This window comes from Mauremys mutica, chromosome 8, assembly GCF_020497125.1.
Source record: "Mauremys mutica isolate MM-2020 ecotype Southern chromosome 8, ASM2049712v1, whole genome shotgun sequence".
Taxonomy (NCBI): Eukaryota; Metazoa; Chordata; order Testudines; family Geoemydidae; genus Mauremys; species Mauremys mutica.
Window position 1 is genome coordinate 78,038,544 of NC_059079.1, and position 19,517 is coordinate 78,058,060.

Here is a 19,517-nt window from a genome sequence, read left to right on the forward strand (position 1 = left end):
CAACTGGTGATGTCAAAAAGCTTCAGGTGGGTGAGTGAGAAATAATCAGCAGGGAGCTGGTAAGTCTAGACTGGAAAACTGAGATCTCGTGTCAGCACAAAACTCCCAATAACAAGAAAGATTGAAGAGGGGAGAAAAACACACAAGATGCCAAAGGAGCGGAGCATTATCGCCAACTTAAATGGGAGTGGGAATGTGTTCTTGGCTAACAAACGGACAAGCCAGGTTTCCCTTTGTGGTGCTAGTGGAAATGCCCCACTGATGGAGGAACAGATGCTTTCCTTATTCAGGTGACAGCAGCGATAATGCTTATTCTGATTCTTCCCCTGGCATGTGTCTGTGTGCGGGGAAAAAAGGGAAACTGAAATCAAAATAAAAGTAGTCACACATATGACAGAGCAGGTTGGAGACTGAAACAGTCAGGGAAAAAGCCAGCATAGGGCTCCTACCACATGTCTAACCCACAGCTGGTAGAATTGCCTCGCTAGAGTTTCTCTGGATCGTATCAAGAATCTGGGAAGATCTGGGGGATGGATATGGAGAGAGGACACTTTATTCTGAAAGAATGCAAGCTCTTTTTTAGGATCATGTGGTTACATATGAGTCCGCTAAGCCATTGAAATGCAGCCACCTGTGGGGTGGAATGCAGCAGTTGTTTAAATATGTGGTGCCACAACCCAGCCATTTACGAGGGGAAGAGAAGAATGCTTTATCCATTTTAATATTAACCATTCAGCAGATGGCCATCATGTGCTGAGCTCAAAGGGGAAATGGCCCATCAATAGGGTTTGGCTGAAGCCAAAACCTGGGATCCCAACACCCTCAAATTATGGGGTGTTCAGAATTCAGATCCCAGATGTGAATTTTGCGGTTTGAGCATCTCTAGGAAAAATTAACTGTCAGAGTTCTTCCAGCAGAGGGGACATCTGTTTAAATCCTCCATGATTCTTCCAGCTGAAAGGTACTAACTACCTATAGATCTTTATTAGCATCAGATTTTGATTCTGCATTGTAGTACCATAAAGTCCCAAGCAAGCAGAGCCAGCTCCTCACAGTATGAGAAACACTATATCAGTGTAATAGCTACTGATAGTGGAAGCAAACCAATATTTTTTTCCAAACGAACAGCACATATTTGAATGTTATCCTCTTTGCTGTCTCATAATCTCGATCAGGTTTCTTTGATGCAGGACCTGTGTGGTTATTAAACTCAGTATGGTTTGATGTTCTGCTGACATTTTATATCAATCACACCTTTTATTATCACGATCCTTCTATATTAAATTTCAGAAAGGGATGCTGGGAAAAACGGCCCTGGATTTCCTTGCACATGGCTGATGTGAATTGTCTGTCTGGCTTTCTCAGGAAATGACTTTTATCCCTGTTATGATTGTCTTTATATGAGATCTGCCAGGAGCTTCGCTCAGCTAAAACATCCCCTTGAGTTGAAAGAAAACATGCCTACCAAACACTTACAAAGAAGATGCCTTCTGGCTTCTGTGTTTAAAGGACTTCTTGATTTGTTGCATGCAGCTCTGAAAGCTACCTGACAGCTTGCCACAAGTGGAGGCTACTTCAAGAGTCATTTGTTGCAAGTTCGTGTTGTCTGTTCTTTTCTACACATTTACTTTTATCTGAGAGTCTCAAAATGCTTTGAAAACCTCAGGTAAGCTCTGTTTGCAATATGGCTAAACCAATGGTCTAATTTTCAGAGGCAATGACCACCCACCTGCAGCAGCCTTTGACTTCAAATGGAGTTGAAGGTGCTCAGCACTTCTGAAGACTAGGCTGGAGAGCACATAGCAAATCAGGGGCAGAGCTTGGAATGCAAGCTAGCTGCCATGTTTCCTGTTTTCCTGGTCTTGCCACTAGACCATGCTTGCCATATATGAGACGCAACATGCATAGTTTATTCCCAGTGGAAACACTTGAAATGTCACTACCAATTGTTGTTTGTTTACTAGACTTCAGGTAGTTACAGCCCATCAACTGCAGTAAAAAAACAGATTCATACAAATAGATTATAGCTATTTTCCCTCAAGTGCCAGACAGGTTCCTCTAATAACATATGATACCTAAGTCAGAGCTTGTAAGAACCATTCTGATAGACCCTGTGGTCTAGCAATGGTGTAGGCAGAAGAAGCATCGGCAAATGAGTGCATCACCTGCAAAAATGTACAGGATCCAGATCTGAAAGCTAGCAAATTGGATATTGGCTACATCAGGGCCAGCTAGTGTAGCAGGAGCCAGAACTCCAATATGAGCTACTGGATGCCCCAGGAAAGATCTGGTTTCCCTTTTGTATTGGAGGGTATATCCAAATGGATTTCAATCTTAAATAAATATATATATCCCCAGGCAAAGAGGTCTATAAACTCCCCAAATCTAAGAGTTCTCTTGCTCAGTGCATCGCTTTGTTTTATGCCATTACAGCAGTTGACTATAGGCAGTTCCCTCTCTTCAATCATTTGCTTTTGGGGAATCCTGTGAAAGGAACATTGTTTCGCTACTGTATGTGGCTGGAGGTTATGGAGCCAGCTGATATAGGCAGACTGGAATAATGTCATGTTCAAATAGGTTTGACTGAATATGAGCCTGACTGTGCAAGATGCTTGAGGGACTCCTGAGAGGTACTGAGTGCTTGTAAGGCCCATCAAGCCAATGGGAGTTAAGGGCACCCAGCACTTCACAGAAGGTGTTCAATATTTTGCAGGATTGAAGTGGAATATCCCCAGGGGTTTGACACGACTTCCCCCCATTCTTATTTTTTGAGATGGAGAACCATAGAATACTAGAAATGAAGGATTAAAAAGGACCTCAATTGGTCATCTAGTCCAGCCCCCTGCATTCATGTCAGGGCTAAGTATTCTCTAGGTCATCTCTGACAGGAGTTTGTCTAACCTGTTCTTAAAAACCTCTAGTGATGGAGATTTCACAACTTCTCTAGGTAAGTTGTTTCAGTGCTTAACGACTCTGACAGTTAGCAAGTTTTTCCTGATGTTTAACCTAAATTGCCCTTGCTGCAATTTAAGCCCATTGCTTCTTGTCCTGTCCTTAGTGGTTAAGGAGAACAATTTATCAGCCTCCTCTTTATAATAACCTTTTATGTACTTGAAGACTGTCATCATGTCCCCCCTGTCTTCTCTTCTCCAGACTAAACAAACCCAGTTTTTTCAATCTTTCCTCATAGGTCATGTTTTCTAGATCTTTAATCAGTTTTGGGTTGCTCTCTTCTGGACTTTTTCCAGTTTGTCTATCTTTCCCAAAGAATGGTGCCTAGAACTGGACACAGTACTCCAGATGAGACCTTATCAGTGCTAAGCAGAGTGGAAGAATTACTTCTCATGTCTTGCTTACAATACACTCCTGCTAATATGTCCCAAAATAATGTGCCTTTTTTTTTGCAACCATATTACATTGTTGACTCTTATTTAGTTTGTGATCCACTATCCCAGATGCTTTCTGCTGTATTCCTTCCTAGGCAGTCCCATTTTGTATTTGTGCAATTGATAAGGAGTGGAGGAAGGGAAGAGACAGGCAGTCTTCTATCAAGAGATGATACACAATCTTGCAGGGCTGTGTGGTGCTGATTCAGGGCCCGATTCTGCATTCCTAGATTCACTGGGAGTTTAGGTGCATGAGGAATGCAGTGTTGCCAAACCCAGTATTAAAAAATCATGAGTTCAGGCCTCCCCAAATCATGAGATTGTCTTAAAAATCATGAAATTTATTAAAAAGAATCAATGTTTGGCTCTTTTTATTTGCTGTCTTTTTGTTGAGAGTTTAGGAGTCATGTTTTCATGCTCTTCTGTGACCATAAGGGCCAGAAATAGTATTTTTATTTTTAAAATGGAAGCTGAGATTCTTATGGAATCACATGGCTCTTGGAGCTGGGGCTTTTAAAAAAAAAAAACACTGCTCATGATGCAATTGTGAAAACTGGCAACATTGGCAGTGTGATAGATTTTGGTGAATATTATGGGGTAGTCTAAAGAATGGAAACTTTTGCTGTTGCCTCTACATATGTAACCTTTCTCTTAGAGCTAGTCTTGGGCCCATCGCATTCTGCTTCGCAGTGCTGCAGCACTATCTATGAGCCCTTTGTGGGCAGGGAGAGGGGCACCAGTGTCCATGCTTGAATCAAGAGCTGCTCATTGGCTTGACCATACCCCCTTCCAGCACAGCTAATGGGACTTCCAAGTGTGCATGGATCCCCCTCGGCCTGCCAGTCCTTGGGACTGGTCAGACTAATATAGTGTCAGCATATGTGTGAATAAAGGGCCACCAAAATGACCCTGTCTCCCTCCTGAGAGGGTTGGAATTAGGCACATTGTGCATGTGATCTCCGGTTGATTGATAATACTGCCCCTGCACTAATGCTATGTAAGGTAGTTGAACGGTGCTGGGATGGCTTACGTTTAAACTGAACACTTTCCCTGTAACTGATTATTCATATTGATGCGAGCAGCATCTTGTCTTATGGTCTCTCTGTTCTCTGATCATGAGTGAGACCCAATTGTAATGCATCTAACCACAACAGATAGAAATAAGGGTGCTGTGGGAACTCTGAATTTCCCAATTAATGTCATTTGACCATCTGGTTCTGATCCAACAAAGTACCTAAGCATAAGCACATGAGTAATTCCACTGAGGTCAAATTAAGCACATGCTTAAGTGGTTTGCTGGACTGAGGTCTTAGACATCTCAATGGCATCTCTTGCAGCCATAAAAATTTTGGGCACAAAACTGAGCCTATAAAACTGTGATATCTGTTTAAAAATCATTCCGTGATCTCAAAGTGTACATTGTGCTGATGTAGATTTTTTGCATGTGATACTCTCCTATTGTGATGCTCTGAGATCTCTCTCTTTGTAGAGAACATTTGAATGGTCTACACCAGTGGTTTTCAAACTTTTTTTCTGGTGACCCAGTTAAAGAAAATTGTTGATGCCCGTTACTCAATGGAGCTGGGGATGAGGGGTTTGGGGTGTGGGAGGGGCTCAGGGCTTGGGCAGAGGGTTGCGGTTTGGGGGTGAGGGCTGTGGCGTGGTCCCGGGAATGAAGGGTTCAAGATGTGGGAGGGGGTTCTGGACTGGGGCAGGGGGTTGGGGTGTGGGAGGGGATCAGGGCTCTGGGCTGGGGGTGCAGGCTTTTGGGTGGGAATGGGGATGAGGGGTTTGGGGTGCAGGAAGGGGCTCCAGGTTTGGGGGGGCTCAGGGCTGGGGATTGGGGCACAGGCTTACCTTGGGTGGCTCCTGGTCAGTGGTGTAGCGGGGGTGCTAAAGCAGACTTCCTGCCTGTCCTGGCACCGTGGACCATGCCGTGCCCTGGAAGCAGCCAGCAGCAGGTCCGGCTCCTATGTGGAGGCACGCAAGTGGCTCTGCATGGCTCTCACATGCAGGCACCACCCCCCAGATGCTATTGGCCAGTTCCCAACCAATCGGAGTACAGAGCCACTGCTCGTGGCAGGGGCAGCGTGTGGAGCCTGGTGGCTCCCTGCCTAGGAGCCGGACCTGCTGCTGGCTGCTTCCGGGGCATAGCGCGGTGTTGGAACAGGTACGGACTAGCCTGCCTTAGCAGGGCAGCACTGCTGACGGGACTTTTAATGGCCCGGTTGGTGGTGCTGACCAGAGTCACCATGACCCAGTCCCATCCATTCCACAACACAGTTCTGGGTCGCGACCCACCATTTGAAAACCACTGGTCTACACCTTTCTGGGAAGTTGAATTAGACATCGGCACTTAAATCTGTCTCTCTGATCTGGAGGAACCTATTGTATATTTCTCTGTGTATATATAAAACCGAAAGACTCCAGTACTGCAGAGTTAGGAATAATGGGCCAAATTCTGTCTGCTACATTACTCCAACCCAAAATAGTTGCATTGGCATAGAAGTGGGGGAGAATGTGAGAATGGAGAAAGTTAAGGGATCAGGTTAAATGCCTATGTTTTTTCATTTGGCCAGATAGATTCTCCTTGTTTGATTTTTCTATAATATTATAATAATCAGTCATGCTGTCCGGTGGCTATATCCCAGGATTAGTGTCGCTGACAATTCATCACAAGCCCAACACATAATCTCTGGGGCTTACTATATTTCTCTACTTTATGCACCTTCCTGTGCTCACTAGTCCAAGAAAAAAAATGTTCCCCACTAATATTTGGCTAAACATACTAGCACCATATGTAGAATACTGGGGATATTTTCCACCTGGGACAAATCAATATTGAGACCAGTTCCATTTTTATAATGGACAGATTGTGTGAGGATATTTTGCACTTGTTTAGACAGTGTTTGTCTCCAGGGTTGCTTACTCATCTAATCTAATTGGTTGTCTGTGAGCAGATGGTTTAACTATCTCTATTAAGTGTCTTTGTTGGGAGATAAAGGGATATATATTTTTAAAAACCCTTTATAAGTCAGAGAAACTTTTATATCAAATCTGAAAGATACAGCAGGGGAGACTTTTGGGGCTAGATTTTCAAAAGAGATCAGGGTCAGATTTTCAGAGGTTAGTGCTCACTTTTGGAGTCTGCATCCCCCCCCAGTGTGATCCAGCATCCTGGGTTCTGAGCTCTTAGGAAAATCTGCCTCTTAACTCTAAGCCTATGGTACTTAGGCCTTTGAACCAAGCTGACTCCTGGTAGCCTGCCATGCAGCACTTTTCTTGAGTTTCCTCATGAACTTGCAAGTAGGATGTTATGAGCAATAAATCCTGGGCTGGATCTGATTCCCACCAGAAATCAGTCTAAGCTCTGAGCTGACCACCTTCAGAGTCCGATCCAACTCCCTTTAACTGAACGGTGATCAGGCCCTTACAGCGCAGCTCCATTCAGGAACTGGAGCCCCCTTGACTTGAGTTAGTCTCCTGGCTGTGATTCCCCTCCCCCCCTCAGTGTATGGCCCATTTTGGCAGCTGATTCTGATGAGATGTTGATTGTGCATCTAAATTATGTAAGTGCACCTTCTAAATGGACATAACTATGATAACTGTTAATCATTAATAATGTCCTGATAATGACAGCAGTAACCCTGAAAACAAATAGGCAACTTACAACCAGTGCTGCAAAATAGAAAAACATCCAGACAAAAACATTTGCCCCTTGAGGGAGGCCACACATGGATTTGAGGATGGAGGCCCAGCTGGCAAAAAGATGTAGGGATTTCTCAGTGATAAGGACTTTGCTAAAGTGACTCACCAGGCCCATCATCAGGTGAGATGCTCAGAAATCCCCAACTTAGACATGGCCCTGCTGGCTTCTGCCATCTTTTCCCTCCATGAAATCTATCACTGAGAGATGGTATAAGTCTGTATTTGGCAGGTATCTAAGATAAGTGAGAACTTGCATTGGCACCTAAAGTGAATGGCTTTAGGAGGCAGCCTGAGACCTCATGCATCATAATATGTGGGATCACAATCCTTTTTAGATGAGTGACAACAGCTGTATGCTACAGACAGGCAAACAGGGTTCCCCACAGCATCCTTTCCATTGTCTGGTTCACCATGGACCACTCCCTGTCTGGAATTCTAGACAGCACACAGGGAAATCTAGTGGTTGAAAGATGTTCTGCAAGTACATGTCATGATGACATGTTACTATTAATAGAATATCAGGGTTGGAAGGGACCTCAAGAGGTCATCTAGTCCAACCCCCTGGTCAAAGCAGGACCAATCCCTAGATAAATTTTTGCCCCATATCCCTAAATGGCCCCCTCAAGGATTGAGCTCACAACCCTGGGTTTAGCAGGCCAATGCTCAAACCACTGAGCTATCCCTCTCCCTCAAAGCTGTTCAGAAAATGGGTTTCATTTCCCAAAAGAAAATTAAATGATTTTGGATGAAAACAAAGGGCTTTAAAAAAAAAAATTCATCCAAAAATGTTTAGATTTTCAGGTGTGTTTTTTTTTTGATAAAATAATCAAATTTGTCCACAGAAAGCAGATAACTTTTCATGAAACAATTGTTTAGTCAACCCCTCAGTTTTCCATTGAAATGCAATTTTGAGATTGGGTGACTCATCTTTTTCAAATCAGAGCAACAAGCTTTAAAATGTACAATGCTTTCTGAGGAAACTTGCTCCCATTGTTAGGCACCTGGGTCCACCTATGATTTCCCGCCAAAACTCTGAGAAACCTGTACTGCTGCTGTTTGATGCAACCCACCAGTCAAAGCATGATGGTTTCAGATGAGTATCTGTTTTGAGCTGTCAGCACTTCATGGGTTCTAGTGTGAATGAGGACTGCAGCATGACTCTCAATGGGCTTCCAGAGGGGAAGGAGCAGTGAAATGGTGGGTGTTATCAAGGGCTAGATTGTCACAGCCCTTACTCAGCTGCATATGGGAATGAGTGGGAATAAGGCCTCACCTTGTTCTCAGCTCTGCTCAGGTTGCAACTCTTGCTGAGGAGGGGAAATGGGGTCTACACACCATATACTGCCACAGATGGGCAGGGAGGAGATTGAGAATAGACAGGAGTAGGAGAGGCCATGTTTCCACTTTCCTGACTCATAGGGCAGAATAACAAGTTGGGAGTGTAGAGGGGAGTAAGTTGCTCCATGAAAAGAGTTGAAGTAACTTACTCCTCCCCAGAGCAAGGTGAGGACAGGGAAGGAAATGTGTCAGTCAGTTTGGCCTTTTTCTAGGGTGGGGAAGGTATGCACTGCCCCACACTCAGAGCAGACAGCAATGCTATTCTATTCTGCACCTCTACCTCGATATAACACGACCCAATATAACACGAATTCGGATATAATGCGGTAAAGCAGCGCTCTGGGGGGGCAGGGCTGTGCACTCCGGTTGATCAAAGCAAGTTCGATATAACACGGTTTCACCTATAACGCGGTAAGATTTTTTGGCTCCCAACGACAGTGTTATATCGAGGTAGAGGTGTATATATATACTACTCTCACCTCCATAGTATCTGTGACAGTCTATCCCTGAATTACCACAGAACTGTTTACAGGCGTAGAGCATTGGTGTAGGAGACACTGCAAATTTCCATTAACCAGATCAGAGATGCATCTGTAAGCTGGGATGGATCCTTAGCGAACTGAAAACTCCAAGTGCTGAGAATGTTAAACCCACAGGAGGATTTGTATTTTAAACCAAGTACCACACAACTGATGGGTCTGAAAAATCTTTACTGCCCCACCTAGGTCAATGGCGGACCTATTTGTAGTAGAGCGGTCGATGCTGTAACAAGTAACAGCAAGCGGTTAAGTATTTCCACACATATTTTACTAGCTTGAATGACGCTTCTGTGCCAGGGGCAGGAGGGGAAAATATGTGAAGATTCTCAATGAATTATGTCTGGGAACCTCCCATACTCTTCTCTCAAGGTTGTTGTAACACTAGACTGACTAATGAAAGTGCAGATGTGACTTGCATTACTGCGGGAGCCTTTCTTCCTTCCCATGTGAAGATGGTGGTTCTTGCATGTGCCGGTAATTTGGGAGAAAGGAGAGCACAAGAACGTGTTCACCTTAATTTATCCAAGTAGTTCTGATTACTCATGAGTAAAGTTATCCTAGGTAATTCCAAGAATAATTAGCAAGAGATTATCTGAGATTATAGGTACTGTGACAAAGTTCCTCCTCTACCTTGGTGGGTCCTGCGCTTATTGGCGGATTTGCTCACCTCATAGATTCACCCTGTGGGTCAGGAAAACAGCCCAGAGACCTTCCCCTCTGGTAGAAGCCACAGTCCAGGTCAATTCCTCCTGTGTTTGATCAGGAGTTGGGAGATTTGGGGGGAACCCGGGCCCACCCTCTACTCTGGGTTCCAGCCCAGGGCCCTGTCTAGAGTGCCTCCTGGTACAGTTGTGCGACAGCTACAACTCCCTGGGCTACTTCCCCAAGGCCTTCTCCCAACACCTTCTTTGTCCTCACCACCGGACCTTCCTCCTGATGTCTGATAACACTTGTACTTCTCAGTCCTCCAGCAGTATGCCTACTCACTAAACCCCAAAGGGGTTACATGTCAATTGCCACAGTCAGCATGCAAGCTAATTGTAGTGGGCACATATGGAAAATTGTGGAAGCAAGTTTTTCTTCCTGAGGAACTGAGATCATGAGGTCTACAAAGGGTCAAGGATCTATTCCAGCGTGTGTATATATACTGTCATAGACTGTGGGTGGGAAAGGGGAACAGCAGTATCATTGTAATCACCTTTCTGTTTTACTGTGCAATATGGCCAAGACTATCAATGCACATGAAAAGGTACTTTGCTGAATCTGGGCCCTACCAAGATGAAATTGAGCCTGCAATAATAGAAGCCAGTTTGAGGTTCAGCTACATTCCAGGGAAAATGTCTTTGTAACACAAATGGGGTGTGTGGTCGGGAAGAGGAAGATGTTCTAGACAATAGTTAAGTAGATGTTGTTTGTAATGAGCTTCAGAACAAAATGTAAAACCTCCTCCTTTGGTTCACCTAATCTCTGACTTAGTTTTTGTCTGCTTTTGTTATCCCTTGTGAAAGAACAGTATGTTAGAGCCATCCATTGTGCATGGTCTTGTGTAACTGATCGTTAATATTGGTACAATTTTGCCTCACTGCTGTGACGATGATAGGTGCCTTACATATAAGTAATGAATATAATGATGAATATAATAATCACTCAATAAAGTCCTGTTACACATAGCTGTACTTACAAAGTTCCAGATCTGACTGCTCTCTCTCTCTCTCTCTCTTTTTCTTGTTTATTACTGTTCCAAAACAAAGTGCCTACAATTAGGCTTCTAAATCTAACATGAAGCTTCTAGGTAAGTTACTTCATTTTCAAAAGCACTCAGCAGCTGGTTGGCAGGACTCATGCACTTTTTAAAATGAGGCCATATAGGTGCCTAGATATGGACTTGAGTTAAGAGTCTGACTTTGGGTATTCATTTAAAAAAAATCTTGACCATTTCTTTTATCTCAGAGTAAATGAATTTTGCTCTAATACAATCGAAGTTATGCTTTCTCCTTGGAGCATATTCTATGGTATCTGAGTGCCTGGCTGTAGATAACAGATTTCTTGGTATGTTTGGGGGTGATCCGTGGGTTTCTTGTATATAGTTGTCTATAGAGTTCTACTGTTAAAGCTGATTGTGGTGTCTAGGAAGTGGTAGTATTCCAGAGAGAGTGTAATGGATGGGTAGTGGCTGTTGAAATTGTGGTGGAACTAGATGAGAGTGTGTAGGTTCTCTGTCCAAAGGATGAAAATATCATTGATGTTTCTCAGGTATATCACTGGATTCATGGTGCATTTGGGAGAAGAGTGGGGTGGTGGGTAAGTGGCTTGTGGAAAGATGTCCCTGGGTGAGGCAGTGAAAAAGACTGTTTGGTTTGGAATGAAGACAGAGAGAGAACAGACTTTGCAAAAGATAGGTGAAATAATGAATGGTGTAATGAGAGCCAATGAGGGGATCCAGTGTATTTTGTCAGCAGTATGTGAACTGGAAAAGTAAATGCACTAGCATGCTGCCAATCATCCCTGTCTTGGCTGTAATTAGCTCATGGTCTCCTCTCCCTGACCCTTCCAGGACTGTGATGAGCTCCTCTCTGACATTTTTACCCACCCACCCCCTCCAATTTTACAAATAAACCAGTAGCATGAATGAATGAAGTAAAATGTACTCGTATTAACTTTTTGTTTTTCCTTTATTCATTTAAAATTATTATTTTTCTCCAATATTTTTACTTTTTCAAACTTTATCTCAACTTTTTATTTCTTTTATTTGTTATGGTCTATTTTTTTATGATTTTGTTTCAGGCTACCCTATGGTTTCCACTAATCATGCCGGTCCCAAACCAGATGAGCACTGATTTCAATGGGGCTATTCATTTAGTTAAGTGCTCTGCTGAACTGGGGTCTTCATTTGATATGCATGGTCCCAGTTCTGTGATTCAGGACTGATCTAAGAAAACCTGGGATCCCGTACAAAGAAACTCCCCTTCGCCTTCCCAACTGACCCAAGCATTGGTGGGTCAGACCCTCAGCTGGTGTAAACCGGCACAGCTCCATCCAAGTATATGGAACTATGCCAGTTTATACCAGGAGCAAAATCCTAGGTCCATTGAAATTTGAGATAGCAAAACTCCCACTGAATTCAATATTATGTATTATTTGGACTAGGAACACCCAGCCGTAGACCAGAACCCCAGAGTGCTAAGTGCTATACAAACACAATGGAGCCACGATTTCACCCCAGGTGAGGATCTGGCTCTGTGTATGAATTATGCATACATACTGGTAAAGAGCACAAGTCTACATCCTTTAGATCAGGGGGAAGTTTTGCCAGCAACCTGAGTGGAAGCCAAGTCTGAGCCAGACTGAGGGGAGGTGGAGAAGGATCGTGTGGGCTACTGAGAAGGTAGACTCTATAAAAACTAAAAAACATACAATAAATACATTCAAATATTTCTAACAGTTTAAAATGAAAAGTTACTCAGTCATTTTAAACATTAATGTGCTCTCCATCCTCTCCTCTATCTTTCTTGTGCCCCTCCATTCACATTTGTTTCTCAGGTGCTATCTATCTGCTCCCCTCCAACTCAAACACGTATCACTAACTTTCCTCTCTGGACCCTCCGCTACTCACCTCTGTCTGCCTCCCATCACTCACTCGGTCTCCACCCCATTGCACACTCTGTTCACTCTTTCTCTCCCCTCCAATGGAGACAATGAAGAGCAAAACGCAGCATGCAGAAGTGGGAGAGACCTGACATCATTTCTCCTCTTCAGGACCTGGGGAGGTTGTACTCTTGCTGCATGAGGGAGCTGTAATTCTGTCCCCACACCTACAAGTCAGGGAGCAAGCTCATTGAGGGCAGAAGGCTTCTTATGTCTATCCTGCTAGCAAGAATGCGGATCTTTTCTACCCCACCTGGGAGGGGGTTTGGGAACCGGGCCTGAGGAGAGGAGGACGTTCAGGCTGATCTGGCACAGGTCACCAGGGCATTAGGCAGAGCCTACTGAGTGTAAGCTGAGCACTAATCAGCTGCTTTCCCCTTAGGCTGATGGGAACGGGAAATTGCTTATTTCGGTACTGGGCAAATTCAGCCTCACCAGTTGTTGGGCCATGGCAATACTGTCAGGGAGGGAGATGCTGGTGGTGGGCAGAGAATATAAGAACAACCATTCTGGGTCAGACCAAAGGTCCATCTAGCCTATTATCCTCTCTTCTGACAGTGGCCAATGCCAGGTGCCCCAGAGGGAATGAACAGAACAGGTAATCATCAAGTGGTCGATCCCCTCTCGCCCATTCCCAGCTTCTGGCAAACAGAGTCTAGGGACGCCATCCCTGCCCATCCTGGCTAAAAGCCATTGATGGACCAATCCTTCATGAATGTATTTAGTTCTTTTTTGAACCCTGTTATAGTCTTGGCCTTCACAACATCCTCTGGTTGACTGTGCATTGTGTGAAGAAATATTTCCTTTGGTTTGTTTTAAACCTGCTGCCTATTAATTAATTAAGAGGCCGTCAAGCCAAACAGTAACATCCCAAGACTTTGCTTTCTGTTCAGAATACAACTGGCAAATATGTTCTAGAAGTATAGAAGTCAAGATGGCCTATTAGAAAATATAAAATATCCCATAGGCGATGAGTGGCCCGGGGGACGGGGTGTCACTGAAAGCTTGGCCCCTTCTCCCCATGACCCTGGCTGGGGCGGAGCGTGGGCTGAGAGCCCAGTAAGGGCCATGGGGGGCAGCGGGGAGGGTTGAGAGCTTGGCTCCAGCCAGGGTTGAGCTAGGGTTACTGATTTTGGTTGGCCATATCCCTAGAGGTTTCATCACACCACATAATCGTTAATTAAAGATTAATCTTTAATTCCTGGAGATTCCAGGACAAACCTGGAGGGTTGGCAACTTTAAGTTGAGCTCTTAGCCTCGGATGGGACCGTGATGAAGCTCTTGGCCCTGGTCCCGGCCCTGCCCCTCCCTCTCCCCGAGGTCCCTTCTCCTGATTGCTCCTCTCCCCCTCCCCTGCTGCAGCCCCGAGACTAGAAAAACTATGTGTCCCCCACCATACCCCGCCCAGAGCTCCTCCACCCATGGTAGGGGGAGGTTTTTCTGGGGGCCCCAAATCTGTCATTGGCCCCCACAGCGGCTCAAGGTTTGGGGAGGCTTAGCCTTCTCCAGCTTCCATTACGTGCCGCCCATGAAATATTCTATATGAGGGTACCAGAGACAGATTTCTGGTTTCCTGCTGGAAGGCAATATCCCAGGTAAAAGCAGTAGAGATTTTGTAGCCTGCAGCCCATGAGTGTTCCTAGACAGAGTGACCTCTCTCCTGCTGTAGATCTCAGGACATGGGACAGGTAGTATCATACCCACAAAAGTCTGCACAGTGCCTTCTCACTGGGGAACTGAGCCTCATTCGAAAGAAAATTATTATAAAGGGAAGATCTAGCAACTGTTTTTTCAAATGAAATGACATATACTAATGGAGAGTGGCCTATCACCGGTTGTGCAATATGGGCTTTCTGTAGATTGCATTGTGGTCCATTATATGTCTCTACATTGTGAATATGAAATGAGTTCCGGCACTTCAGTACTTTGCATATGTTGCTGATATTTCTCAGTAGTGAACTGTGAAAAGGGTAAGAGAGCACATGATTAACCAGGCACTCTGGTGCATGGCGAGCAGCTTTAGTGGGGTTGCTTCATAATGCACTTCTAGACATACCTAGCCATCCAAATCTCCTCTTTATAAGAAGGCCAAATGGTCTTTCAATTATTGTTCTGGGCAGCTTATGTCACTGGGCCTGGAATATATCTTAGTTGGAAGGGCAGGAGCAGACATAAGTGTCATTATCCACTTAAAAGCTTCGAGAGGGACAGAAAGGGGTGTGGGTGTGGGAAGCTGAACTGATATTTGGAAAAATGAAAAATGTTTAAAATATTTCTGAAAAAAAGCTCTCAGCAAATAGTCCTTCCACTCTACTTCTGGCCAGTCTCAAACACTTCTCTTCCAGAAAGTCTGAGTATGAATGAATCATGACACGATCCTGGGAACTCTGCAACCACATCAGTTATTCTCCACATGGCATCACGCCCCACCTGCAGCCGAAGGGAGTGGAAAACTTTGCAGTTTCTAAGGCTCACCTCATTATGCCACGGTGCACAATTAGCCATGTGTGTGCATTTAATAGCTCCCTTGAGAGAGAGGGGGAAAAAACCGAGCAATGTCATCGAATTCACAACATTGCTCGCTGTTGATACTGAAGCTGTCTTGGAAAACTAATATACTAACTAGTTTTTCTAAGAGGTCATGGCCAGAAAATATGGTTTATAGGAGGAAAGTGATGAAAACTAGCAGATCCTGGTGTCTGAAAAGAATCAGTGGGACAAAAGGGCAATCCGAGGCTGGAGTCGGTTTTGCTATTTCAGATGTGGATGTGTCTTTCTGTAGACAAAACATTTGACTCTTCCTAAGAAGTTTCTTTCCCTAGCATTAAACTCTAGATCCTTGGGGGAAAGCTCTGTAACTACAACAGACAGCACTATAAGGGTCAAAATCTGGTCTCAGTTAAGCTTGTGTAAAGCCAGTGAATAAGCAGAATTTGGCTCCAGGCAGGTAGAGAGTATGGTCTATTGGTTAGAGGCTGGAATTGGCAGTCAGGATTCCAGGGTTCGGTCCCGGGCTCTTCCCTAGTTCATGTACTTTTTCTAAGCATAAGGGCTCAGGTTCATATGTCAGTTACACTAGTTTAATCCCTCTGGATTTACACTGGTGTAAATGAAATCGGGCGCTGTCCCATGGTTTTGCTTATGTGCCTGTCACAGGGCAGCATTAGCCCCTTTAAGAAGGAAGAAGCCAATGCACCCGTGACTCATCTGCTGCCTCCCAGTTAGGCTTAAAAGAAGTCATGAGGGCTGCAGAGTGGGGAGAGACTCAGTGAGTCAGAGCTGCCTGAGAGGAGGAGATTGGCAGATGCGAGCTGCTGAAGGCAATGAGAGTAGCAAAAGGAGTTTGCCTATTGACCTCCCCAAGCCAGAGAGCTGGAGAGGGTAGAAGGCAAGAGGGAGGTGGCTTCTAGCTCTAAGCCAGAGAGACGAAGCCAAGGGACGTAGAGGGCAGAGGCAGGGGAGCTGCAGAAAAGTTTACCCACTGACACGTCCATGCTGGAGAGCTGGACCCACGGGAACAGTGAGAGGGTCGGGGGGAAGGAGGGATGCTCTCCTGGTGAAGATGATCTTCTAGCAGAGAGGCCATGGGGGTTCCTGCTGGGATGAGGGAGTTGCACTCCAGCTGAAATGGCCTGGGTTGCAGTCTGGCAGGACACACAAGGGTGAGCAAGGAGCCTAGGTGTGGCGGAAGATACCAGAGTATTGTAAAGATGCACTCCCAGCAGAAAGGCTGGAGGGGGGTTGTTCCCCACTGGGAAGAGTGGGGTTTAAAGGACACTGGGGGTAATATGGATTATGTTCTGGGACTTTTGTTACAGACTGTTTATGTTTTGTAATAAACTGTCCCTTAGAAGGGGTATTATTTAAGCAAGAAGGTGTGTCGTAGAGTTCTTGAGTTATCTGAGGAGGGAAATTGAGGCAGGGCACTGCAGTGTCACCCCAGGCTAGGAAGGGGCTCTCAGGAGGCAGACTGCTACAGTGACTAACAGCTAAACAAGTGGAAATGAAGCATGTAGGCCAGGCTTTGGCACACAGTAGAATTCTCAGATGGGTGACATTTCTCTGAACTGTATTAGAATAGGGTGTGTCATAGCGTCTTGGCTTACTGATCCAGCAAGACGGGTATCCTGACTCCAGCCATGGCTAAAAACTGCTCACTAAAAAGAAGGTGAAAAAGCCAATAATGCAGCTACCAAATTCAGCACCATCCGCTCCTCCCAGTTCATCTAACCATGCTAGATGTAGTGTGGGAAATAGTCATCTTACCCTTACTACTGCATGAATAACCACAAATGTAATTAATGATCAGGAAGCAGTCCAGCCCCCTTACAAATTCCAGCCGGGTGAGCTTCTGTTGAATTCCATAGGTTGACTATAAATGGAGGGTGAAGCAGTATTTTTTTATTTGTTTGGAATTTCCCAAACTTTAAGTTCATGCAAATGTTTCCACCAAACGGCCTAGACGTGCAGAGGGTTTGAAATAGCAGTGCTGTCCAGTAAAGGATTTCTAGCTAAAAAAGTCAGAGTACGAACTAGGATGAGTTCTTTCATCCATCATATTCACTTCCTTTGAAGATCTACCATTGTTGTCCTAATTGTCATGTTTATCACTGGATGAAAGCCTTGCCATGCAATTTCTGCTTTATCCCCACATTTTCCATCAGCGAACTTACTTTATGAGCTCATTGATTTTTCTGTAGTACATCCTTACTCCACCTATCATCTCTCAAACATGATTGAAATGTTGACATCAGTCTGTGACTGGCTCTGGCTGCCCACCTCTGTTGCTCACCTGTTGCATTTTCAAACAAATACCTTTGTTTTTTCTCCCATGCTGTCTTTCACGCCTGGGAGGAGGAGGTCCCCATAAACACCCACAGAACTATTGCATTATCCTCCTTCAAATCACACCTTGAAATTCACATTTTCTATGAGGCCTACAAAAAAATTTATACTTTTTAGCCCAGTGGTGTAATTATTATTCCATTAGAGGTTTCCATCCTTGGGTATGACTGGTCTAGGATCAGTAAGTGACTTTTGATTGCTCTGCTGTGCTCTCCTATCAGCTGGTTTGATTTATTCTCTGATCTCCTTTTCTTTCAGTTGCGCCATGGGAATCACTAGAGACTTGGGTGATGCGTTCTCACTTCCTCCTCATCCTTTCTCTTGGTGTAGATTTCTGCTCATGTTGAGAAAGCCTCCAAAAGGTCAGTTTAAAACTGGCTTTGGATGTTTTTCCAGAGATTATCCAAACTATCGATTTCTTGAGTCAGCAAAACTTTGCTGGAAATCTTGTGATAACAGACTTTATCAATAAATGTTTGTCTCCATCTGTTGTTCCAGGCCCAGCCGCAGAGCAGATTTTCTCCTAGTGTGTTGTGCTTCCATTCCGGGTCCTGCAAATTCACATCTGAACATTGCTGAAACTCATTAAAAGGAGCAGTTTGAGTTCAGCTATAAAACTGGTCAAAGGTCTAAAAAGGTTCATATTTTATTTGAACTGATTCACCTATCTGTAGTTTCTGACTCATAAATCTCTGGAAAGTACATTCTGATTGATCAAACTACCTAGTTGTCTTTACTGCTATGAACATGCACTTGTAGCACATATTGCTTTCATGGGAACTCCAACAATGCTAGACTAGACTCCCTAAAAGAGAGGGACAAATTGCTCCTTAGATTAACTGCATGGATATCCATAGAGATGAACACCAGGGATGAACTTAGCCCATATATCTCAGAATGAAAAATATACCAGTGATGTAATAGGTAGTGAGTGACATGTTTGGAGTCTGTTCTGAGGTGTCTTTTGACGTTGTGTATATTTATATCATGTTGATCTTCCTTCCTAGTTGATCTCCATTGCACATATTTCAGGAGCTAAATGCGAACTTGACTGAGGACATGGATAGATCCAGTATATCATTAACCAAATAACCCTTCTTAATTTCTCTATCTAGACTCCTCCAAGTCCACCTTCTCCAGTCACTTCTTGTATTAATTGAACTGATCACTTTCACGTCTCTTTTTACATTAGGAATGTGCAAATCCCAACTGCATAGAATAAGGATCCACCTAAATTTTTGCTTAAATATCAAATCCAAATGCAACTTGAGCACACATCAAACTCTTTCTGGGAGTTCAAACATTTGATTTAATCTTTTAAAAACTGTATACCTTTTATTGTGTGCTTCAGCATTTCCGGATGCTAGGCAAGGCTGGAAAGAAAAAACGGAGGGAATGGATGATCTTATAGTATTTCTGATTTGATTGGAAAATACACTAGAAACCACCAGAAATCACCCAAAGAAACTCGTTTTTATGATTTCAGCATAAATCTGTTTTCAGGACAATATAAAGGCATGAATGAGAGGGTGGCTGACATGTCATCATATAAATGTCCAGCCAGAACTTGGGGCCTGATCCTACAAAGCATTGGGTGCCCTCAGTTCCAATTCACCATGAACCTTGTAGACTCAGGCACTTACGAAGTGATCTGGGACAAATTGTCAGCCAGCCTCTGCTCTGTTTGTGTTTGGGATATAAGTGTATAACCCTCTTATGGGCTTGACCAAATGGGCATTCGCATGTACAAATATGTATAGGCAGTAATAGTCTGCTCCAAAGCCCAATGAAAGCCATGGGAGTCTTTCCAGTGGCCTTGGATCAGGACCTAAGGCCTCTTCAGCAAAGCCCTTGAGCATGTGCTTCAGTCTCATTGACTGTAATAGGGTTTAAGCATGTGTTTAAGTGCTTTGCTGAGTCAGGACTTAAATGCTATATTTTTGCCCACACTAAGGGATGTGCCTGCAAATTTTGCAACAAAGACTCATTGAAAATCTGGGTCTGAAAGTGTAGTGAGGAATCAATAGTATGAGAAGTAGGCCCATATAGGAGAATG

At 44.2% G+C, this 19,517-nt stretch overlaps 1 long non-coding RNA gene across 1 annotated transcript; it reads left to right on the forward strand.

Moving 5' to 3' along the window:
* The first annotated feature begins 45 nt into the window (after positions 1 to 45).
* On the forward strand, positions 46 to 18,106 carry LOC123375374. Its single transcript, XR_006581419.1, has 3 exons — positions 46 to 290; positions 17,720 to 17,823; positions 17,960 to 18,106. It is a non-coding gene; the product is annotated as an uncharacterized LOC123375374 (long non-coding RNA).
* The last annotated feature ends 1,411 nt before the right edge of the window (positions 18,107 to 19,517 follow it).